Raw genomic sequence first — 23108 nt, 5'->3', positions numbered from 1 at the left:
GGTCATTTGCATACAGCTGTCATACATGCGCCCATGCTTTGTTTCAATGGCCACATAATTTTATTAATCTACATATATGTTCTCTTATTTATCTGTTTGTTATTTTATTTTATTATTATTATTATTTAATTTTCTTTTTTTGTATTATTTGGACTTTTGTTCTCATCTTGAGTGTTATTTTCGCAACGTTTCAATCGATGTAACCATCCTATCTTCTTCAAATGTATCTTGTCAGAGACGAGAATCTTTCTGTCGAACTTTGGGAAATTTTCTGTCGAACTTAGGGAATCTTCCTGTCAAACTCGGGAATCTGCACAGAATTTTGAACGGAACCCTTTATCTAATCTACAGGAATAGCATACTCTCATTTAGTCAGTAATGACTGGGTAGAAGTCATAAGTAATTCGCAGTTGTATTTTGTCACCAGCACTGATGATTGAACATTCAACCCCAGAAGAATGTAATTTTACAATCAATTAGTTTATCCACTATGCCATGAGCCCTTATGAGAAGTGCTCACAGAATTTTATAACTCTAGAGCTATGTTCTCTTATCTGTGGTAATTTTATTATTTTGTATTACTTTATTTTTTGGTTGTGTAGACTATTAGTCATTTAATAGTTTTGATAACCGGAACAAAAGATGGCTTTTAGTTTTCCATATTGCCAGGCAACACTTGACTCACTACTTCTAAAGTTTCTTGGTTACTGATACAGCTTAAAGTTAATGACGATTCTAATTTTAAAAGCTAATTTTGCTGGAAGAAAGAATTTCTTCTTTACTAATTGTTTGCAGCTCTTGGAGATGGTAATTCATGCTCTGGAGTTTGTGCTTCACAAATAGAATCCTACCAATGGTGCACAAATATAAGTTACTATAATAAAGTGCCAGTTTTAAACAAAGACGAACTTCATGGAAGGAGTGGCTCTCTTCCGAACTCAAGAATGATTTCAAGATATACAAAAAACCTATTTAATTGGAGTTGGTAGAATTTAATTGCTAAGTGAAAATAAAACATCGAGATATATAGAGAGATATGAACATCATTAAAAAATATAATTAGCTTATAATAGAATTGAGGGGGTACATATATAAAGGTAAGTGTATATATATATATATATATATATATATAATATATATATATATTTAAAATTAATGAATTTACTAATTATTAAATAGAAAATTTTGGCAGAATGTTCCTAAATTAATAGAACATGTTAGTACAAACAGTTGGGTTTAATGACTTTATTTCTAAAATTCAAAAATGGCGTTATGGAAACATATTATAAGGTATTTACTGCTTCTCTTCCAATTTTCGGATTTCGATCATGTCAAAACACACTTTATTTCCTTTTGATGGATTGATTGTTGCTATTTCTTCTGATGAGTTAAGGGCAAAATAGATTTATTGATTGATATAATAGTTGATTTTGTGCTACGAAACAGATACTGTCAAGAATTGTAAATGTCCACTGAATTAAAGGAATAAATTATAAGATGGTCAACATCATGAACTTTGGAATATAGACTTTTGTCATTGATTCTCTATATTGCTCTAATTATATTGAGCTTCTTAAATAAGGATTATATTTATATTATAAGAAAATATATTTCCACATATATACAGGGTGTCCACAAAATCTGGCTGAATTATGTAGCCAAACTTTGTGGACACCCTGTAGATTATGTAGCCAAACTTTGTGGACACCCTGTAGATTATGTAGCCAGACTTTGTGGACACCCTGTAGATTATACAGCCAGACTTTGTGAGCACCCTGTAGATATGTAGCCAGACTTTGTGAGAACCCTGTAGATTATGTAGCCAGACTTTGTGAGAACCTTGTAGATTATGTTGCCAGACTTTGTGGACACCCTGTAGATTATGTAGCCAGACTTTGTGAGAACCTTGTAGATTATGTAGCCAGACTTTGTGGACACCCTGTAGATTATACAGCCAGATTTTGTGGACACCTGTAGATTATGTAGCCAGACTTTGTGAGTAACCTGTATATGTGTGTGCGTGTATGTTGCAGACAATCCAATCTAAATAAATATTCTTTTGTTATTATATAAAATAAGTAAAATACGATTAAATATAATATTTTAATTCATGCAGAGTTCATATTTATTATTATAGAGCTAATAATCTATTGATTATTATATTGTATTGTATTGAATATGACCAGATATATGTGTGTGTGTGTGTGTGTTGCAGACAATCCAATCTAAATAATAAATATTATTCTTTTGTTATTAAATAATCGAGTTCTCTGTTAGATTTCTTTCTTGCAAACAAAACCAGGAATTATATATACACACATTTTAACTCTCACACCCACATATATATACTAGCAGACCGCTCGGCATTGCTTGGTGGTGAAATATGATTAAATATGATATTTTAATTTATGCAGATTTCATATTTATTATTATAGAGCTAATAATCTATTGATTATTATATTGTACCCAATATTTAGTCGAAAAATATGACTAAAATGCCATTAGTTAGAATCAAAACATTTAATGCCCCAGCTTTAATCGTTACCATTTGAGCTATCGTCCAATGAACAAGAAATGGTCAACAAGATAGAAAGGCTGATAAAGAAGAACACTTTCCAGATCTCCATTGGAAAGGTCCTAAGTATACTGGAATCTTGAGGAGGCTTATTCTCAAATTCCAGAGAAAACCAGGTGGTTGTTATCGGTGAGATACCAAGGATAAACATCTGTTGCAATAATGCAAAGTGGTTTGTTGTGGTTATCGAAACAGGCAGAGAATGCTAGAAATCTGGGGAGATTTGTCACTCAGACTCCAAGGAACACTACTTATTATTGCTAATGGGCAATCACTGGTAATGATGTATGAAACCCCAAGTGAGTAAATAATAATAATAAGAAGAAGAAGAAGAAGATTGTAATAATAATCCTAAGGAAAATCCTCGAATGCAGAAACCAACCAACACAAACTGCAAACATTAACCAGTAACTTGGATGCTACAATAGGAATAAAACACAAAGAGAAAGAACCCAACTAGAGCAAACAAGAAAACCGAAACGTCTAAATACTAGACACCCCCCCCCACACCTAAAAAAATTGTGGCGTTTACATCGAATGGCTCCACACAAAAGAGTTATGAAGCATTCAGAATGACCGAAAAGGATGAGCACTATCCAGACCTCCACTGGAAGAGTGCAGAAAAATTGCAGCCTTGGGGAGGCTTTTTGCCACCTAAACTCCAAGATGCCAATGAGAAATCAATGGTCAGTGGCTGTTGAGATGACGTGAAGTGGCCTGTGCTATTTATCAAGAGATGAAGAGCACTGGAAATCTATGGAAGCTTGCTGTCACTCAGACTCCAGGAAGCACTACAGGTTGTTGCCAGTGAGCAATCGCTGATGATCGCCTGTGTGAGTATTCCTGGTGAGTGAATAATAACAACATTAGTAGAAAATAGTTTTTAAATCTTTTCATTTCATGATCTTATAAAATTTGAATCTGATTTTCTCTCTCTAATCAAATTTGTAACCTCTATTTTCACACCGTTTCCGTCCTTGTGGTTTTGTATGATTTTACTATATACCAGCAGGTCGCTCGGCGTTGCCCGGTCATAAGACACGCTTAAATATGATATTTTAACTCATGCAGATTACGTATTTATTATTAGTGACAATTGTTATCGATTATTATATTAAACCCAATATATAGTAGTCACATCAAAACTCAGTATATATAGTCTTGGAAGTGTTTTAACCTTTAAAAATATATTTAAAAAAACTCTCAAGTTCACTATAGTTCTAATGTTAATTTAAGGGATCATCAGTTGTTTACCATGAAACAGTGTTTCGGGGATTTAAAAAACAAAACAATATATTAAATCATGGCTCCCAGCAGTGTTGATCAAACACCACTTTCCTTGATATATATGTCTTAGATGTCATCAGCTAGAATCGAAACCAAAACATACAACTCTCCACTTTCATTCCTTAACCTCTGAGCCATGCCCATATGCGCACATATATATTCATCCACATACAGTACTATTTTGCTGTAACACAGCTCATCAGTGTGGCTAGGCAAACAACTACCTCGAGCCAGGTTTGAAACTCGACCACCCAAACAATAGTCAAGTCTTCTAACCGTTGCACTATTCGGCTGCTGCTATGCAGGTAGTGAATTAACAGTGTTTTATCGTAGCTTCCTTCACTCTTGATAGACTATGGATACCTACTGTAAGGGTGCATGCATGTGTAATTTTTTTGTGGCAAGAGTTGCGCAATCTCCAACCACACCTCTTCTGAATCAGCATTATCAAATACCAGTAGCAAATGGAGACTCAAGACAACTGGAAGCAATGCCGAGATCAGCAAACACTGATTAGAATTCCCAAATGTTCACCCATCTGGTACTAGCTAGGCTCAATGTTGCTTGACTTTAGTGATCTGACGCGAACCGGTGTGTCAACATGATTATGTCGTGTATTTGTAATATTCACCTGTCATCCCTTTTTAAAAAGATGGAATCGCCCGATAGTCAAAGATAAGATTCTAGTAAGCACAGACGGACGGTCCACAGATTTTTTTTAATTATATAGATTATTAGCTCAGTCCTAGTTGCACTTATTAAACCTTACAGAATAACTTTAGCTATCCTTTATAACAATTGACAATAATCATAAACATAGCAGCAGCAGCTGTAATAGCAGTAGTAATATTAAATACAATAAGACCCTTTTTATTACCACTTGTTTCCATACATTTTTTTTTTCTTTGGGAAATTATGTGCATGGGTTTTATCTAGACTCTGCGGCATTGGCGAGATACAGCCGATAGGTTTCCTTCCAGCCGATTGGATAGCGAGAGCCAATCGAATTCTTTTATGCCATGCAAGGTCAACACAGTTTATTGCTATCATTATATTTTTTCTCATTCTACATTTCTATTGATACATACAATTTTTATATATCTATTATTGCAATATATCGTACACGTGTGTGTGTGTGCATATATCACCATGAATTAATGTATTTCCATAGAGATAGATACATCTATATGTTTATATATCTAATTCATATATTTCATGTAATATCCATTATTTTTCTAGTTATCTGTTTCCATCTGTGGGTATATATATATATATATATATATATATATATATATATATATATATATATATATATATATATACTTCATTTCACATAAATTAATATACGAAAGTATAAATTTATGCGTAAACTTTAAGTATTTACTTCAACAGTGCTCAATACGTAGGTAGAACAAGGTAGTAAGTTATAAAATATACATTAATTAACCTAAACAGAATATTCCACGTTAGAATTCATCAGGCTTAAGCCTGATGAATCCTAGCGTGAATGAAACGCAGAATATTCTGTGTAGCTTAATTGCCATATATATTTTATAACTTTTTATATATATATATATATATATATATATATATATATATAGTTATACATATACAGTTCTGTTTCGTTGTAACACAACTCATCAGTGCAGCTAGACTAGCCCCTTTCCCTAGCCGGGGATTGAACCTACAACCATCGCGTTGATAGTTGGCTACTAATATATTGCGTATTTACGTAGATGTTGCTTTTTTTTTTTTTTTTTTTTTTTTTTTTTTTTTGTTAACGATACTTTTTGAATGAATTCAATTATTTATACAAAAGTGCATTTTTACCTAAATTCAAGTTGGGAATTATTTTCCCTTTTTACCAATGTGGTACCCCCAAATGGAGAGCGGCATATGTATTGTTTTTAAAATATAATTATACATTAGTAGTTGTGCAAGATAGCTCGGTGGGAGAGGTTTAGGCTTCTTATCATGGGGTCCTGATTTCAAATCTCACTAGATTCAACCACTCTGATGAGTCGTAGACGACAAAACGCGTGTCAGTGGATAATTATATATATATATATATATATATATATTTATCACATTTTCTCCCCAACTATGTGTTAACTAGTTTTACTAGTTATAGTGATATTCTCTTTTTTGATATTTTTTATGTCAATATTTTCCAATATTGTGATTTTTGCCTATGTTCTTAAAGGGCAAGCAATCCGCTCACTGTCAAAACCAACAACCGTTCATATTGTATGAGATATAGTCGGAGGCCACAAAAGGTTAATACGCTATCAGAGACCTGTCATTTTCCATAGGTGGTAGTTAATATTAAATAACAATATGGTGAGTAAAGACTGATTATGATTTGCTAACCCTTTACACACGTAGAAGGGATTGGCTGCGGCAGGGGAAAGAACCGAGCAAGTCGGAATGATTACCGGAGAATGTCATCTTGACAAGATTGTTTGTTTCGTGTTTTATCTTAAAAGAATAAGAAAAAAGAAAAAAGGAAAAATGAAAGAAAAAAGGTGAGGGAAAATAATGTTATTTTCAATGGAAGATTCGAATGGAGGGTTCATAGAATACTATAGAAAATCTGATAGGAACAAACGTAGTAGACAGTGACGATACACGTAATCAATTGGTAAACAGCATTTCACAGGTGACGACTTCTCATAAAAAAATGACGTTCGCATCTATTTTTATCAGATGCAGCAGTTTTGCTTATTGGAAGAATGTTTCGTTGCTCAGTGTGTAACAAAGCGCGGGCAGCTATATACAAATACTGAACTGTGAGCAAAGTGACGTCACAATAAGGAAAAAGAAGGTTATAAAAAAGAGAGAGAGCACATTCGAGAAGGATCACGTTAGAAGCGTGGATGACGTTCGAGAGTATGTTCGAGAAGACGATAACGTGAGGGATGGCGCAGCAATAACAAGAAAATGAGGAAATAAATGTCGTTGTACAAAGAAAAAAAAACAAGTTGAAGTTCTTTTCTATTCTTTCTGCTTTCTATTCTTTCTGTTTTCTATTCTTTCTGCTTTCAACTGAGGCTGCAACATGGCTGACGGGAAAAGAGCATGCTACCCTCGTGAAATAAATAAAGGGTTTTATTTGAAATTCTGTCCAAATTCCTGAGTTCATCAGAAACATTCCCGAGTTCGACAAGATACACCGGAAGAAGGTTGGAGGTTACATCGACCCAGACGTTGTGAAAATGACATTCAAGATGAGAACAGTAGTCCGATGAAGCCAAATAATAAATATTTACTGTCTTCATATATAGTTTGATTTTGGCACAATTCATTTTAAAATGAGCAAAGTCGGGATGTTTCTTTTGTTGACATCAAATTATTAACCGATCAACATCTTTGTTGATAAGACCATCTACTTTTGTTATGCAACTGATCACCGCCTCCGTTTAGTCTTGAAAGACAATGGATATCCCCTGAAAGGGTGGCTGCACATGTAATTATGAGGAAAATGTTGCGCAATCCCCAACCACATCTTTCCTGAATCGACATTACTCGAGTCCAGTAGTAAGGAGAAATCCAAGACAACTGGAAACAATGCTGAGATAAGCGGAGAGCACATACAGCATTTGGAATTCCCAAATGGTCACCCATTTTTGTACTGACCAGGCTCAATGTTGCTTAACTTTGGTGATCTAAGGGGAACCTGTGTGTCAACGTTATTATACCTTGATTATCTGACTGAAAGGTAATAACGTATATACGAACATGAAATATTTCAGTGAATTATTATATAGACAGTCATTATCAACCTAATGGGTAAACACTGTTTTAACTTTGATAAACAGTAAGAAAAGTTTAGCGTTTTGATTATGCCTAATCTAACAAGGCAGCCAATATCAACCTGTTATTCAAGATATTTCCCATGAGCCATATACAGCTGAGAGAAATATTAGGTTTTTGTTATTAATTGGGGAATGCTGCCCAGGGAGCTGAAATCGGTATAATTGAGAAAGTTTGCAATAGTTTGACAGAAGACTGCCAGGGGAATATTTTCCTGGGGTTGGGGGTTAGGGTTAGGGTGATCTGCCATATTTCGATGAACGTTTGCATGCGGCAGGTGTTTATGTTCTCGCGTATTACTTTTGCTTTAATCTATATCATTCTCAAACTCTGTCGACCGTCCGGGCGTCCTTGATTGCTTGCTTGAACCTTAGCTTCACCAATCGGGCGATTCCATCTTTTCAAAAAGGGATGACAGGTAGATATTAGTGATGGGACGATTCCAATATTTTTTTTTTCCGATTCCGTGCTAAATTACCGATTCCGATTCTTTATAAATCTTTAATTATTTAACTATAAGATTGTTATTTGCCCTGATTTTCGTAAAAACACATTTTAAATATGCAGAAACTTTCCCTAAACGTTAAAATACACTTGTGGAGGATCATCTATGGATTTTGGCTTTCCTGGTAATTTAAAATCAATAAATATTTATTATTTTATCATAATTACCAGCAATGGAAGATTTTAGGTCAACCAAAATCACATAAAAATATACAATTAAAAGAATCGTTTTTGCATCGGAAAATAGGCATCAATTTTTCCGATTCCGATACCGATTCTAATACCCCCAAAACTTCCGATTAATCCAATTTACAATTAATCGTGCCAACACTTATATATATATATATATATATATATATATATATATATATATATATATATATAAAATAAAAGTTACAATTAAATTTACCAAAATGATCCAAGATGGTAAAACTAAAGTATATTATAAATATTAAAGAATTAATATTCATAAAGTTATCTCAGCCAGATGTAAAAGCTCGATAAGACCAAATAGGAGATAGAGCTTGTAATACGAGTGTTTCCTTTTCAGATTAAATATGTTTGTAACTCATTTCAAAGTGTTTTTTAACATGTTTTATTAACTGTTTGCTCGTATATATATATATATATATATATATATATATATATATATATATATATATATATATATATACTAGCAGGCTGCCTGGCATTGCCTGGTCATAAAATACACTTAAATATGATATTTTGATTAATGCAGATTTTGTATTTATTCTTATATCATATAGGATCCTATATATAGTAATGATTTAAAAAGTTTTTTTAAAAAAATGATTCCTGTGGCACCACTGAGAATCGAAACCAAGACGTTTAGCTTACGATTTGCCTTTTTCTTTAATGTTAATACCTGAGCTATGAAGACATGTTTACTGCAAAGCTAAAAATTAATACTAATAAGCTATTATGTCACACATTCATATTCGTAATGCTGTCGTTTGACTTTCACCTGGCAAATTTTATTTTTTTAATTTTCACACTTTTGCACTGATTTTCCCTGGGTAAAATCCAAATATAAAGTTTCGTATGGGTTCGAATACCCTACATGTTAAGTTTCATGTCTTTACACCAAAAACTGACAAAGGAGTTCGGTAGGCAAAATTTTTTTAAACAAATATACATATGCATACATTAATATATATAGAAAGAGGTTCGTGTTTACTATAAACTTTTTACGCAAATATTACGCAAGTATAAATCATGTAGAATATCTGCATGAATATAATTACACGTAATAGTTAACTAAAGATGATCATCCCATAAGAAAACGGAAAACCTAATAATGAATTAATTAAAATGAATGTTTAAAATAATATGGAAAATTAGCTAGATCTTTTTCAGATGAATGCAATTCCACGACCCATATATAAGAAAGTTGTATCATCTTTTTAAATAAATAGAAAAAAGGACTTTTAACATGAATATCACTACACACACACAAAAAAAAACAAATTTAGTGGAATATATATATATATATATATATATAAGAATGGGCGTGGCCCAGAGACTAAGGAATTTAAGTCATGAGTTCCTATTCACAATGCCTCCTCACGGGACAAAGTTAGACACCAGGGTCGTTTTTTAATGTGGAGAAAAGGAACAAAAATAAAAATTGTCTCAGTCGTGAAGGATTTCTCCTCCACTGACGGAGAACCAGAAATTGAAGTACAGCATCTGGAGAACAGATACTACACTTTTAAGTCATGAGTTGTTTTGGTTTCGATTGTAGCTGATGACACCAAAATCATATATTTTTTAGTTTTCATCTCATTACTATACATTAGGTTCAGTATAATAATCGACAGAGAATTATTTCTATGATAATAAATACATAATCTGCCTGAATTAAAATATCATATTTAAGTGTATCTTGGTGAATGAGCAGTTATCGTTATATGCACTGTTTCTCTTTGGACTATTGCCTTTATTAACGTTGATATTTATATAACTACTACATTTCGGTCGATTTGCTGTTCAGCCTTCTCTAAGAGTATCGTTCACTTGCGATGTTTTTTCTCTTATTAATTCTGACAGAAAAATGTTTTGGTGCCCAATTAATGAATTATCTTTTTGAACATGGAGTTATCTGCCCTTTAATAATTGTTAACTGACTCTGCCATATTTAACTGAATGTTTAGGCACCGAATGTTCAATAATACATGATCATTTTCAAACAAATACACTGAGGATATTGCCAAGGTTGCGGCAAAGAAGGTGAGCTTCTTCTAACAAGAGTACTCAGACCAGAGAGGATCTTTACAAAACGATCATTCACACATGCATGGAGTATTGGTGTCACATCTGATGAATCCTCCACTAATCTCTAAAGTTTAAAGAGCGTGCAAAAGGGTCTCAAATCTAATAAATCTCACAGTATCAACCAAGCTTTGACCTCTGTCCCATCGCCCCAATCCTGTTTTATAAGTACTTTTATAGAGTGTGCTCTGGTTGTGTTGACTAGACGTACATAGTCTCAACTAGCCTGACAAGCAGTTAAATCCCATCTCTAGAAGCTAGAAAGCCTTTTACTCTAATAGTTTCTTCACTCAGACTACTAGACTTTGGAATTCTCTTTCCTGATCTCCTGCTTTCCTGACTGTACTAACCTGCAAAAGTTTAAATGTAATGTGAACAAACGTCTCGCTGCTCAACTCCCCCTTATATTCCAGGTTGCAATATGCCCTGTTTGGCATGAAAGTAAAAACATGGAGTTATCTGCTTATGAATAATTATAGGTTTTAAGTACAGTAATTGTAGATGGCGTTGTTAGAATGCTCTTTTGAAGTTGGAGTTATCTTATCTTAGATTGTTCAAAGCCAACAGTGCAGTCATTAATAATAGTAATAATAATTAAGGGCGAATTTGCATAGCAGTGACATTACTGGGCCAAAGACCAATTATGCCTGGTTGACCCAGAGATAAAAATTATAAAGAGAGCCGGAAAATCCGTTAGAATTTATTTTATTTATTTATTTTTCCTTTCATAGTATTTTTCTCAACAAGAGTTAAAAGAAAATCCACTAAAACCGACATGCTTTTATATATTGTGCCCCCATCCCACACAAAAACAAATAATAACTTGCTGTTTCAATCATGAAGGTCTAACAGTTTTGTTTTATCACTATTCAATATGCGGGAGAACTTTGGTGATTGTCTCATCAGTAGATAGTGTGATCTTGAGTGGCTTTATATTCTCTAGACCATAATTGAATCCCCATATATTTTATTTGGAGTGGGGCAGGGTATCTCAAATACAATATCTATTAAACCAATCGCCAGACTATTCCTGAACTGAAGAAGGTCATCACACTCAAATACCGCCATAACTGACGATCAATGATAATGACAGTGTTATCTTATTTCAATATACTAAGGTTATGGAATCTCATGAAACTGACAGTATTATGGCCCTTTATATGGTTGTATGAATAATATAGATATATGGTTCGGATAAAAGGGTAGTCTTGACTAAAACCTTGAAGAAAGAAAAAATCTGAAATAATGCTATTATGGTTAATTGATGTTTGCTGTGATAAAAACATTCACAATTTCTGTAGAGCATCGTGGTATTATTCAACGGCAATTTATCACTGAACAAATTTTGCGCCAGTTCAGCTGCAGCAGACTGGGAAAGGATGCAAACAGCTAAAATTGAATAATGAAAATGACACACACACACACACACACACATTAATAAATGACAAAAAGTCTGTATTTCAAATTCCAAGAAGTTGTTCATCTTATTCAGCATATTAAAATGTTCAGTTCTTGACAGCACCTGTTTCGTAGTGCAGAAACAATACTTGTGCCTTTTTACACATACATAAGATAAACTAGTATAATAAACTATAGTTTCAAACCTTTGCAGAGAAATTAGTCTTATAATGAGACAAAACTCCAAAATAGTACATGATGATTGATACTTTCTAGTGCTATACAAATTTTAACATGACTGCTTTAACGCTATTTATGCCTTACATTTAAAACGTTCACAATGAGAATAGAAAAATGTTTTACAAATCAATGAATTCGTATTATTTGAACTTTATTTTATAGAGAGCTCAGTGTTTTAATTTTTGAAAAAGGCTAATGCAATTTTGAAAGGTACTACTTTCCTCGTTGATCCAATGTTACACCAGGTTTTATGTTGATTTATGTTTTATGTTTAGGAGTCAATCATCAGATCTCGCTTCTGTTATAGCCAGTTCCTTTTTCTTTTCTTTTCTTTTCTTTTTTTTTTTAATACATTTTTTTACGCAAGAATTCAGAACTCATGTATTATATATTGCACAAGTAAAAAAATAATTTATAAATATGTGTGTGTTTGTGTGCGTGTTTTTTTTTTTTTTTTTTTTGCATTATATTATATAGATTATATTATATATAGTTACAAAGAAAAAGAATAATTGAAAACAACGTTTCCGATTATTTTGTAGGTGTTATCATCAGTGGCACTATATATATATATATATATATATATATATATATATAATATTGGGCTTGTCAAATATCCAAACAAAATGTCGTCCCTAGGGATAAAAAGCAAAAACATACAGGTGGATGTAATTTATTATAGATGGCGGCAATCGTTAAGTTTGTACGAAGTGTTTTCCTGTCAGGTTACACATTTGCTCGTGTTATGACTTTGATCTGACAGCATTGCCAAACACCAACCATATTCAACATTCCTTTGAGAATTCTAGAAATGTATTGAACCCTAATATTTTTATAGGATTAGGAAATGATTAATTTGGTTTTTGTTTATGAGTTAAAGGATTACACATGTTGGCATTATGTAGTGGGAATCTTTTGATGCATGAGTACTTGGAAAATAAATATAAATAACTAGTAAGAATATTTGTCTCTGGGGAGGCCTTTACTTGAGACTTTGGTCTAAGATCATAGTGTAGTATCTGTGCTGTAGTAAGTGTTCATACCAGCTAGTGTTTGCTTTTATATTTAGGGGTTCAGCTTGCAAGAATGCAGTCTTTATTTTTGCGGAAATGAGAAATAATTTAACTCCATCATAGCATGTGCACGATTCCAAGGGGGATCGGATAATTGCTTGTGGTCAAAAGTGCTCCTGCTGTAAACTGTCGATGGGTCCATTCTTGGTTATTGCACCCAGCTGAAGTTCAATCTGGTTACACCCTTGTTGTCCTATTATACTTTAATAGGATATTCATAAATACTACCTTTTCTTTGCATATTGTTTTATGGTAACAGTGTAGTATCTGTTCTTTCTTTGAATGTTCATACCAGCCGAGGTTCATTTTTGTATCATCACTATATTTAGAGATCAGCTCATATTATAATAATAAAGCAGTCTTATTGGTTTGAACATGTGATCCTGGAAATTATTATTATTATTTATAATAAACTACAAAATTATTAATTAACTACCTAATTTTTTTTTTTTTAATTTTTATGTCAGCATCGATTGACACATCAAAAAGTCAAGAAGAATAGAGGAGGATAGAAAGGACCGAGGATAGATACAATAGATTAATACAAGCCTCCACTGGATAAGTGTGAAGAGTAATGGTACCTGGGGAAGGTTTATTGCCACCTAAATGCTAGTGAAGACCAGTGGCCATTGTCAACAGAAGTCAATGACAAGCGGCTGTTGTGATAACGCAAATTTATCTGCAAAGGTTATTGAAAGAGGTGGAGAGGACTGGAAATCTCGGGAAACTTGTTGTCATCCAGACTCGTGGGAACACCACCAGTTGTTGTCAGTGAACAATCTTTGATGATGACCTGTGTGAGAACTCCTAGTGTGTACATGATAATATTAAAATAGGTTTTGCATATAGACTGTGTATTTAATTTAGAATGATCACTCAGTTCTTGAAAACTCCGCCCCTCCATTAAACAATATTTTCCGCATGTGCCACTAAGTAAGCAATAAGAATTTTCATAACAAATTTCATTACTTTTATTCTACAGAGGCTGTGATTAATTCTAATTGAGGATATGTCTCCAGCACTCAGTCTGACACTGGTCTTCCTTCTGTCAGACTGAAGGATACTTCAGTGCAGTGCTAGGAGTTCAGCCCTCCCCAGTTTTACCTTCTCGCTTTGAAAAGAGGTTAGCTAAATGCTAATTGCTTATGGATCTCCTATCAGTAAATGCCGGCAAAGCTGCTCAGAAATTTTTATAGGCGCGAGTGCCCTTCTCTTAGTGTGCTGGCTATTCAAAAGCTCACCTAACCTAGTGCTTAACGCCATGGAGAGGTAAATAATTGCTTTGTACTTTTCAGTGTCTCAAATTGCATTTTTTTTTCTTTTTACAAGGTAGTCACCACTTATCAAGGCCCAGAAGCCACTCGGGGATAAGGGTTTTTGCGTGTACAGTAATCAATGGGATAGTATCGTAGTAATCATTAGTATTAGAGATTTGATAAAGTGTCTTACTTAAGGGAGCAGTTTGTCAGGAATTTGTTTATGTTGGACTTGAAGACATCCAAGTTGTAGTCAGGTGGGAAATAGGCAAACGGAAGAGAGTTCCATAGGCCTGCACTTCTAAGAAAGAAGCTTTGTTCATGGAATCTACGTTTTGGTTTTGGCACAGCTAAAGAGTGGGGAAAATTTTTGACAGTGGTTTCAGCTAGACGGGTGTTTATCATGAAAGATTGGCGAGGGGGGACCAGAGATACTATTTTTGCATTCAATTTGTAACTCATTGCATTTATGCTTTCTTGATATACATATCCCTGACAAACCCACTTAGTAGCAAAATTACACCTCTTCACTATTGAGGTCTCTAAATGCCAGAAAGCTTTCTACTCTAATAGTTTCTTCCCTAGAACAGCTAGACTTTGGAATTCCCTTCCTGCTACATGCTTCCCTAACTGTATTGATATGCAGAAGTTCAAATGTAACGTAAACCGACATCTTTTTTAGGCATGGTCCCAATTAGTAGCCCTCCATGTCCAAGTGGCAATATGTCTTGTTTGGAGGGAAGGAGAGTAAAAAAAAATGAAATAATATCTGAGTTCCAGGGTGGCGGAGAAGGTTTTTTGGTCAACCATAGTGAAGAGTTGATTTATCAATATGTTAAAATTGTTGCCCTTGATAGATATGAAAAGGGGCAGATACATGTCCGAGAAAAGTTTAATTAAGAATAATCATTTTAGTAAGAAAATCTACAGAATTATGATTTTATTAGATTAAAATACTAGTTCTCATCCTTTTCTTTTACAAAGGAGTCACTATTTGTCAAGGCCTGAAAGTCACTCGAGGGTTAGGATTAATGAATGTAAGGCCATAGTTTAGCAATTGTTAATGGTGTGAATCCGGTAGAATTTTATTATTTAAGGTAACGGTTCAACAAGAAAGGCTGTGATATTGTAGTCAGTTTGGAAGCATGCCAGTGGAACAGTGTTCCACATGTGGGCGGTTCTAGGGAAGAAGCCTTGTTCATGGAATCTGCGTTTAGATGTAGGCAGAGATAGAGAGTCGAACAAATTGTTGATAATGGTTATAGCTAGTCAAGGTGTTTTTGAGAAAGTCTGGCAAAGGGAGACTATAGATTGGAGCTCAGATGAGCACTTGCTATGAAAATAATGATAGAGCAGAGACAGGCTCATTACGTCTCTTCTGTGGGAAAGAGGTTGCAGGGAAGAGAAAGAGGCATCACCTACTAGGTTTCGAAACTGGTTTTGAACTCTATCAAGGCAGGATAGGGTGTGTCAAGCAGCTCCAACCCAGATCACCAAAGTTAAAAGGTTGATTAATATTTGGCATGGTGCTGACTGTTTATGCTTATTATAAAAATCCATCCATCCATGTTTCCGTTCAGTCTTGAAAGTCAAAGGACACACCCTTAGGGGCAGTAGCACATGTAATTGTGACACAAGAGTTGCACAATCCCAACCCACACCTCTCCTGAATCAGCACTGTTTGGGTCCAGTGGCAAGGAGACGACCAGGAGAACTGGAAACAATGCCAAGATAAGCGGAGAGCACATACAGCACCTGAAAGTCCCAAATGGTCACCCATTTAGTACTGACCAGGTTCAACGTTGCTTAACTTCGGTGATCCAGTGGGAACCGGTGTGTCAAAGTGATTATGCCGTATATTATTATATATATTATACGAGGGGTGTGCAATAAGTAATGCCCCTGACCCACTTCCCATAGCAGTAGAGTAACGAAACTTGGCACAGTTATTAATCTTTCTCTACATAGAAACCACCCAGAGGTGTGCATTTCTCCCATCGTTTGATGCAGCTCTGGAGACCGTTTTTGTAGAACACTCCAGGTTGGTCCTCCAACCATGACATGACTTTAGAAATCAAGGCTGCATCATTTGAGAAACGCTTTCCTTTCAAAAATAACTTCATGGCTGGGAAGAGGTGAAAGTTAGAGGGTGCAAGGTCAGAAGAATAGGGAGGATGAGGGAGGATTTTATAACCACACACCTGTGCTTCTGATCTGGCGATATGCGAGTTGTGGACCAGAGCGTTGTCCTGTAGGAGGAGGGTATCTTTGCTTATCTTGCCCCACCTCTTGATTTTAATAGCTTCCCTTAATTTCCTCAAAAGTGAAGCATAATAGGCTCCTATAATTGTGATACCCTTTGCCACGAAATCTGTCATCACTACTCTGTCCTGGTCCCAGAAGACTGTGAGCATGACCTTGCCAGCGAGGGCTGCACCCTTGCCTTTTTTGGAGGTGTGAGTCCAAGTGCTTCCACTGCATTGACTTGGCTTTGGTCTCTAGATCATAGAGATGGACCCAGATTTCATCCTGTGTAATCAGTCTTTTGAAAAACTTTGACTCATCTTCTTGGCACATCTCCAAATTCATCCTCGAGCACTCGATGCGTTCTCGCTTCTGGAATGGTGTGAGCAACCTGGGAATCCATCTGGCAGACACCTTATGCATATGCAAATGGTCATGAATCATAGTTTCCACAGAGCCTGTACTAATCTTTACATCTTGGGCTATTTGGCGAATAGTAATGCGCCGATCTTCCAAAATAGCAGCCTCAACTTAATGGACAGATGCCTCATCAATGGCAAAAGGGGGGGGGCGATCAGATCTGGGAGCTGTTTCTACAGACTTCCAGCCATGTTTGAATTCAGGATGCCAGCGTTTTACAAGGTCATATGATGGGGCATTGTCACTTAAGTTTCTTTCATTTCATCAAAAGTCTCCTGTGGTGTGCATCCTTTCAAATACAAAACCCAGATCACTGCTCGACATTCAACAAGGCTTCATTTTCACACCTGACTTGTTTCAAACACCTGTAAAACAGAAACCACAATTAATTCAGAGCTGTAATTTGCCACATAACCCGTAGAGATATAAATCATTGCACATGCAAAATCTCAGCTAGATAAGACAACTGAAAGTCGTCAAGGGCATTACTTATTGCACGCCCCTCGTATATTATAAAAATATTGTCGAGTAAAACCAAGTCATTCAATATGGCGTTTATTATTAGCTAAAATATTCCTGCTGCAACATTTAAACTGAACTGAAGCAGTTTATTAGACATGTGCAAATATTTGTTTGTTTATTATAAACAATGTATCTTTTCCTGTGATATTTGTACGAATGCATCTGATGAATATAGTTTTAAAAATATTTTTTACTTCAATGTAATATTAAAAATATAGATATATCTTCAGGACTAGGTAATTTTTTAAAATTAAATTTATAATTTAGGTGGGGGGGGCGGTTCATTAAGAACTTGTTTACATTGGACTTGAAAGTTACGATCTTGTAGTCAGCCGGGAGTCAGGCGGGCAGTTTAAATCTTTTTTTATTTTTTTAAATTTTAAAATTAAATAAAAAAATTTTTTTTATTTATTTATCCCAAACAATAAATAATACTATTGAGATATAATTGGCCACTGTGATTAGGGTCACAATTTATAGTGGACATCCTAAGTTGGACATGATGCAGACATGATGTCGTATGTTAGAAAATGGAAGTGGTCTCATGGTTACTTGCACACAGAGTGCCGAGTTGACAATCAGAAAGAAGCCAGTTCTACACCGAATGCTTATAAGTTTAATAGAATTTAAAAAAAAAAAAGAAGATATTAGTCAGTAGATTTTATGAAGTTTAAAGAAATGCCTTTAAACTAAAATTGAAAGCCATGCCTAACGGCTGCTGCTCAAATATGAATTTAAAAATTGCCATTATGAAAGCATGTATTGCACTTAATTTTCTCATGAAATATATATATATATATATATATATATATATATATATATATATATATATATATATATATATATATATTCTTTTAGTCAATTTATTGCTAATAGATTTTAATGCGTCAAAGACTATGGTGAAAAAAAAAAGAAGAGATTTGAATGAAGAAGCCATTATTGAGAAGACATTAGTGACAAGCTTCAAGCGTAACAACTACGACTTCCATTTTGAAATCAAAATGTAAAAAAAAAAAGATATTTAAAAAACTTTTTTTTTTGTAAATAAAAAAAAAAAAATATGATTCTCTTGTCTATTTATCTCTCCTAAAAAGACAAAGATGACATCATTTAAATTTAAAAACGTTTGAGATATATTTAATGTTTTTAATGGCTGTATTTTTATGAAAGAAATGGAAATACTTCAATCCACTTACCGGACTACTTATGCCAGCGTATTTAAAAATATACCACCCATCGAAATCAACCATATTTGGTACAAATAATAAACTTGAGTCTCTGCCTGGCTTGTTCGCCAAGTTTCTCGTATAAATTTCCAACAGTTTTTGTTTTATCACCATTCAATGAAATGCAATGAACGTTTTTAACACAACACAGACGTGCATATGCACCAACAGCAGCTAGATGGAAATGACAGAACCACGTGTGAAGTGACGTCTCGGCAAGAAAGAAAAATTATAATAAAGAGAAAAATGTGTACCCTTGAGGCTAGAAAAAGACAGACGTTTTACACATATGGGCTGAGAGCGACAGGAAAAGACGCTTCCTAAACATGTTCGGCCAAAGACAGAGTACCATGCGTTCAGCACGGCAGAGTCTTGTTAAGCACATTGGAGTACCAGAAGACTTTTTAACAAGAGACAAGATATTATTCTGGAAAGTACCTGTAAATAAATGTCTGTTGTATTAACTGAAAACATAAGAGTGAGTCGATTTTTTCCCCTTGTCTTTGTTTCTTTGGACTGTCTGCATAAAACGTGTGGGTTCAGAGTGTGGACATGTAACAACTACGTTACACATTAGTGAACAGTTCATCAGTAAAAGGTGTAATACTGAATGAGCTTCACACTTATCGGATCTTACCCCTCCTCGCTTTCCAGATTTTTATCAGTAAGGTTACCTTATAGAAAATGTCTATCGAAATCCCCAGACTATTCTAAAACTGAAATGGCCATGACAGCCAAAATGCAGGCAGTGAAAAGAGAAGAATAAGCAAAAATTATTGACAATTTTGCATATATCTTGATCATATTTTTTTCTTTTGTAAGTAAGTCACCTCTTAGCAAGGCCGGAGGGCTACTCGAGGAAAAAGGTTAATGAATATACGTTGATCACCAGAATAACAACATATATTTTTTATATTTTTTTTTATTTTACAAAGGAGTCACCACTTATCAAGACCTGGAGGCCACTTGAGGATAAGGGTATTTGATTGTACATATGGGAAAATATGGTAGCAATCGTTAGTATTGAAAATTTGGTAAATTGGATTACTTAAGGGGATGGCTCATAAAGAACTTGTTTACATTGGACTTGAAGACGACCATATTCTAGTCAGTTGGAAAGCAGGAAAATGGAAGAGAGTTCCACAGGCGTGCAGTTCTAAGAAAGAAGCTTTGTTCATGGAATTTACATTTAGGTTTAGGCACAGATATACAGTGAGGGAAAATATTGATAGTGGTTTCAGATAGACGAGTGTTTTTTCATGAAAGTCAGGCCAGGGAGGAGCATAGATTGGAGCTCAGATAGCACTTGCGATGAAAATAATGATAAAGCAGAGACAGGCTCGCAATGTCTCTTCTGTGGGAAAGAGGTTGCGGGGAAGAGAAAAAAGCCATCCCTCACTGGGCTATAAAGTCTATTTTGAACTCTGTCAATAAGTTTTTCTAGCAGCTCCTGCCCAGATATGGCAACAGTACTCCATCCTTGGACGGACTTGGTTCTTATATAGGTTGAGAATTGCATCAGCAATGAGATATCTACTGGAGCGGTAGAAGGATCTCACCATTTTTCCAGCAACCTTGGCAACAGATTTGATATACATGTTCTATCTCAGATCCGAAGTGAAGAACAGACCCAGAAGCTTGTCAAAACATGGAATCTCATACACAAAGACGAGATCCATTCATTTAAATTGATGTAAGACTGGGACCAGAGCATTTATAATGTAAAGATAGAATCTTGGTTTTAGATGCATTAAAATCAACCAGACACTTCTTTCCTCATTGCACCACGTATTCAAGATCAGAGGATAGAGTATGAGAGAAAACTTGGCCATTTACGGCATTTGAAGTGTTGCCTTGATAGTGTCGTCAACATAAATGCCTACAAATGATCTTAGGATGTGATTTGGGAGATCATTAATGTAGATCAGGAATAGAGTTGGGCCCAGAATGAACCCCTGCATTAATACTATGAGCTTCTGATTTCTGTCCATCAACCACTACTCTTATGAACCTATCAGAGAGAAATGATTTAATAATTGAAAAGACATTTCCAGCTATGGTGATTTTGTGGAGTAGACCTTTATGCCATACCCTATCAAAGACCTTTGATATGTCAAGAGCAATTGCCCTAGGAAGGAAGCCTCTGTCGAGTAATTGGCTAATCCCATGAGATATAACTGTTAGCACATCGGCTATAGATTTAGCAGAATAGAAACCATATAGCATGTCACTGAGGAGGTTATTTTTGCTGAAGTGGTTGACTATTTAACAAGGATTCTAGCAACTTACTCATGACACATAGGAGACTGAGTGGTCTGTATTGAGAGGGATATAACCGATCTCCTGAATTTTTAAATAAGTGACATACTGATGAGGTCTTCCAGGGCTTTGGGAAGCAATTCTCCTTAAGATGACACTTAAGGCGCCTGCTGAACAAAAATTTGTTTGCATTGGAATTAAAGGCTACCGTCTTATAGTCAGACAGAAAGCAAGCTAGCAGAACGGAATTCCACAGGGGGGCAATTCTAGGAAAAAAAGCTTTGTCCATGGAATCTGTGTTTAGATTTAGGCACAGATAGGGAGTGGGGAAAATTGTTGGTCGTGGTTGTATGTCATTGAACAATGATAAATGGTTATCACATTCTAAATCAAGACCGCGCAAAGATTTTAAGTGCTTAAAAGTTATAGACATTTTTACACCGAAACTGTTGGCCATTTATGACTGAAACTTAGTGGACAATTCAAGCACATACTGAAGTTTGTACTAAATATAGTTGGACTCCAGAAAGGATTGTTAATTAATGTATCAGTTCCATGGATGGTATTGAGGGGGGATGGGGCGACATATAAATCCAAAATAAAAGGTTAATAATTATCATCGGAGTGTTTAATGGTGTACTTGTATATTAATTTCTCATTACCAAGTACATTTCTCCAGAGACAGGAAACTTTTATAGCTAGAAATATGAAAAAAATCACTTCTTTATTTACTGGACAAGTTGTAAAAAAGCTGACTATCTAATGTAGCAGCAGATTCCTGGAAACCTATGCCAGGAACCTATTCCAGCAATAAGTCATACACCATTCATTATGACTATAACATTTCTACGGCTACAGACATAAAACCCGGAGTTATTTAGTCTTATATGGTAACATTACACAACAGGGAGAAAGTAACAACCCTATTTGAAGCCAGTGTGCCTAATGATGCTGGATTAAAGATGAGAGGGAAAAAGATTATGAATTATCCAGGTCTTACGTATGACATGAAATGAAACTGGAAGATCTCCATCAATCAAAGGAACAACCGGACTCAAGAAAAAGAATTTCAAAATTTATTTAGCAAATATATCCGATGAACCAAGTGTGAGAGAGATACAAAAAAATACACTTAAGGCGAAGATTAGAATCTTAAAAAGGTCTCTCAGAATGTCTGAGATAGTGGGCGAATGTCTGGCATCCGGTAGGATACCTCATCCTCAGTAAAAACAAAATGATAAGAAAATTAAAAGGAGAACACATTTACGATAGTTACCTGGCGAATATACTCAGTGAACCAAGTGCAAGAGAAATACAAACAATTGCATTTAAAGAGACAGTTAGAATCTTAAAAAGATCTCTCGATTGTAGTGTCGTAAATAGCTAAAATTTGGATGGATGGTTGTTGTCAGATACCACATTTCCAGCAAAGAAAATTGCTACTTGCAATTAGTGTTGCAACGATTAATCGGAAGCGAGAATAAAAAAAACTCGACAAATTTTGGGGTATTGGAATTGGTATCAGAATCGAAAAAAATTGGTGCCTATTTCCCGATGCCAAAACGATTCTTTTAATTGTCTTTTTTTATTTGATTTTGTTTAAAGTAAAATCTTCCATTGCTGATAATAATGATAAAATAATAAATATTTATTGATTTTAAAATACCAGCAAAACTAAAATCTATAGATGATCCTCCACAAGTGCATTTTTACATTTAAAAAAATATCTGCATATTAAACGTGTTTTTTACAGAAATCGGAGAAAATAACAACTTTATAGTTAAATATTTAGCGATTTATAAAGAACTAGAAATATAGTACGGAGTCGGGAAAAATATTGGAATCGTCCAATCACTACTTGAAATTATTCTTAGTATGTGATTCTTACTCCAGCATTTTATTTCTCTCGTGCTATTGTTTATATAATGATCTTGCTTGAACCCTATCTCCTCTCCAAGTGGTTAAGCTAGGATAGGCCGTCAGAAATGTTAATCTCCCG

General features: G+C 34.7%; 1 protein-coding gene and 1 pseudogene across 9 annotated transcripts in view; one reads left to right on the top strand and one right to left on the bottom strand.

The window, feature by feature from the left end:
* Nucleotides 1-23108, top strand: part of LOC145254621 (receptor-type tyrosine-protein phosphatase epsilon-like) — a 732106-nt gene that overhangs the window by 224240 nt on the left and 484758 nt on the right. The window lies entirely within an intron of this gene.
* Nucleotides 16182-16298, bottom strand: LOC145263821 (5S ribosomal RNA; annotated as a pseudogene).

This window comes from Euprymna scolopes, chromosome 3 (assembly GCF_053919585.1).
Source record: "Euprymna scolopes isolate OS-2025 chromosome 3, ASM5391958v1, whole genome shotgun sequence".
NCBI classification, from domain to species: Eukaryota; Metazoa; Mollusca; class Cephalopoda; order Sepiida; family Sepiolidae; genus Euprymna; species Euprymna scolopes.
This window is presented reverse-complemented; position numbering and strand designations above follow the sequence as displayed.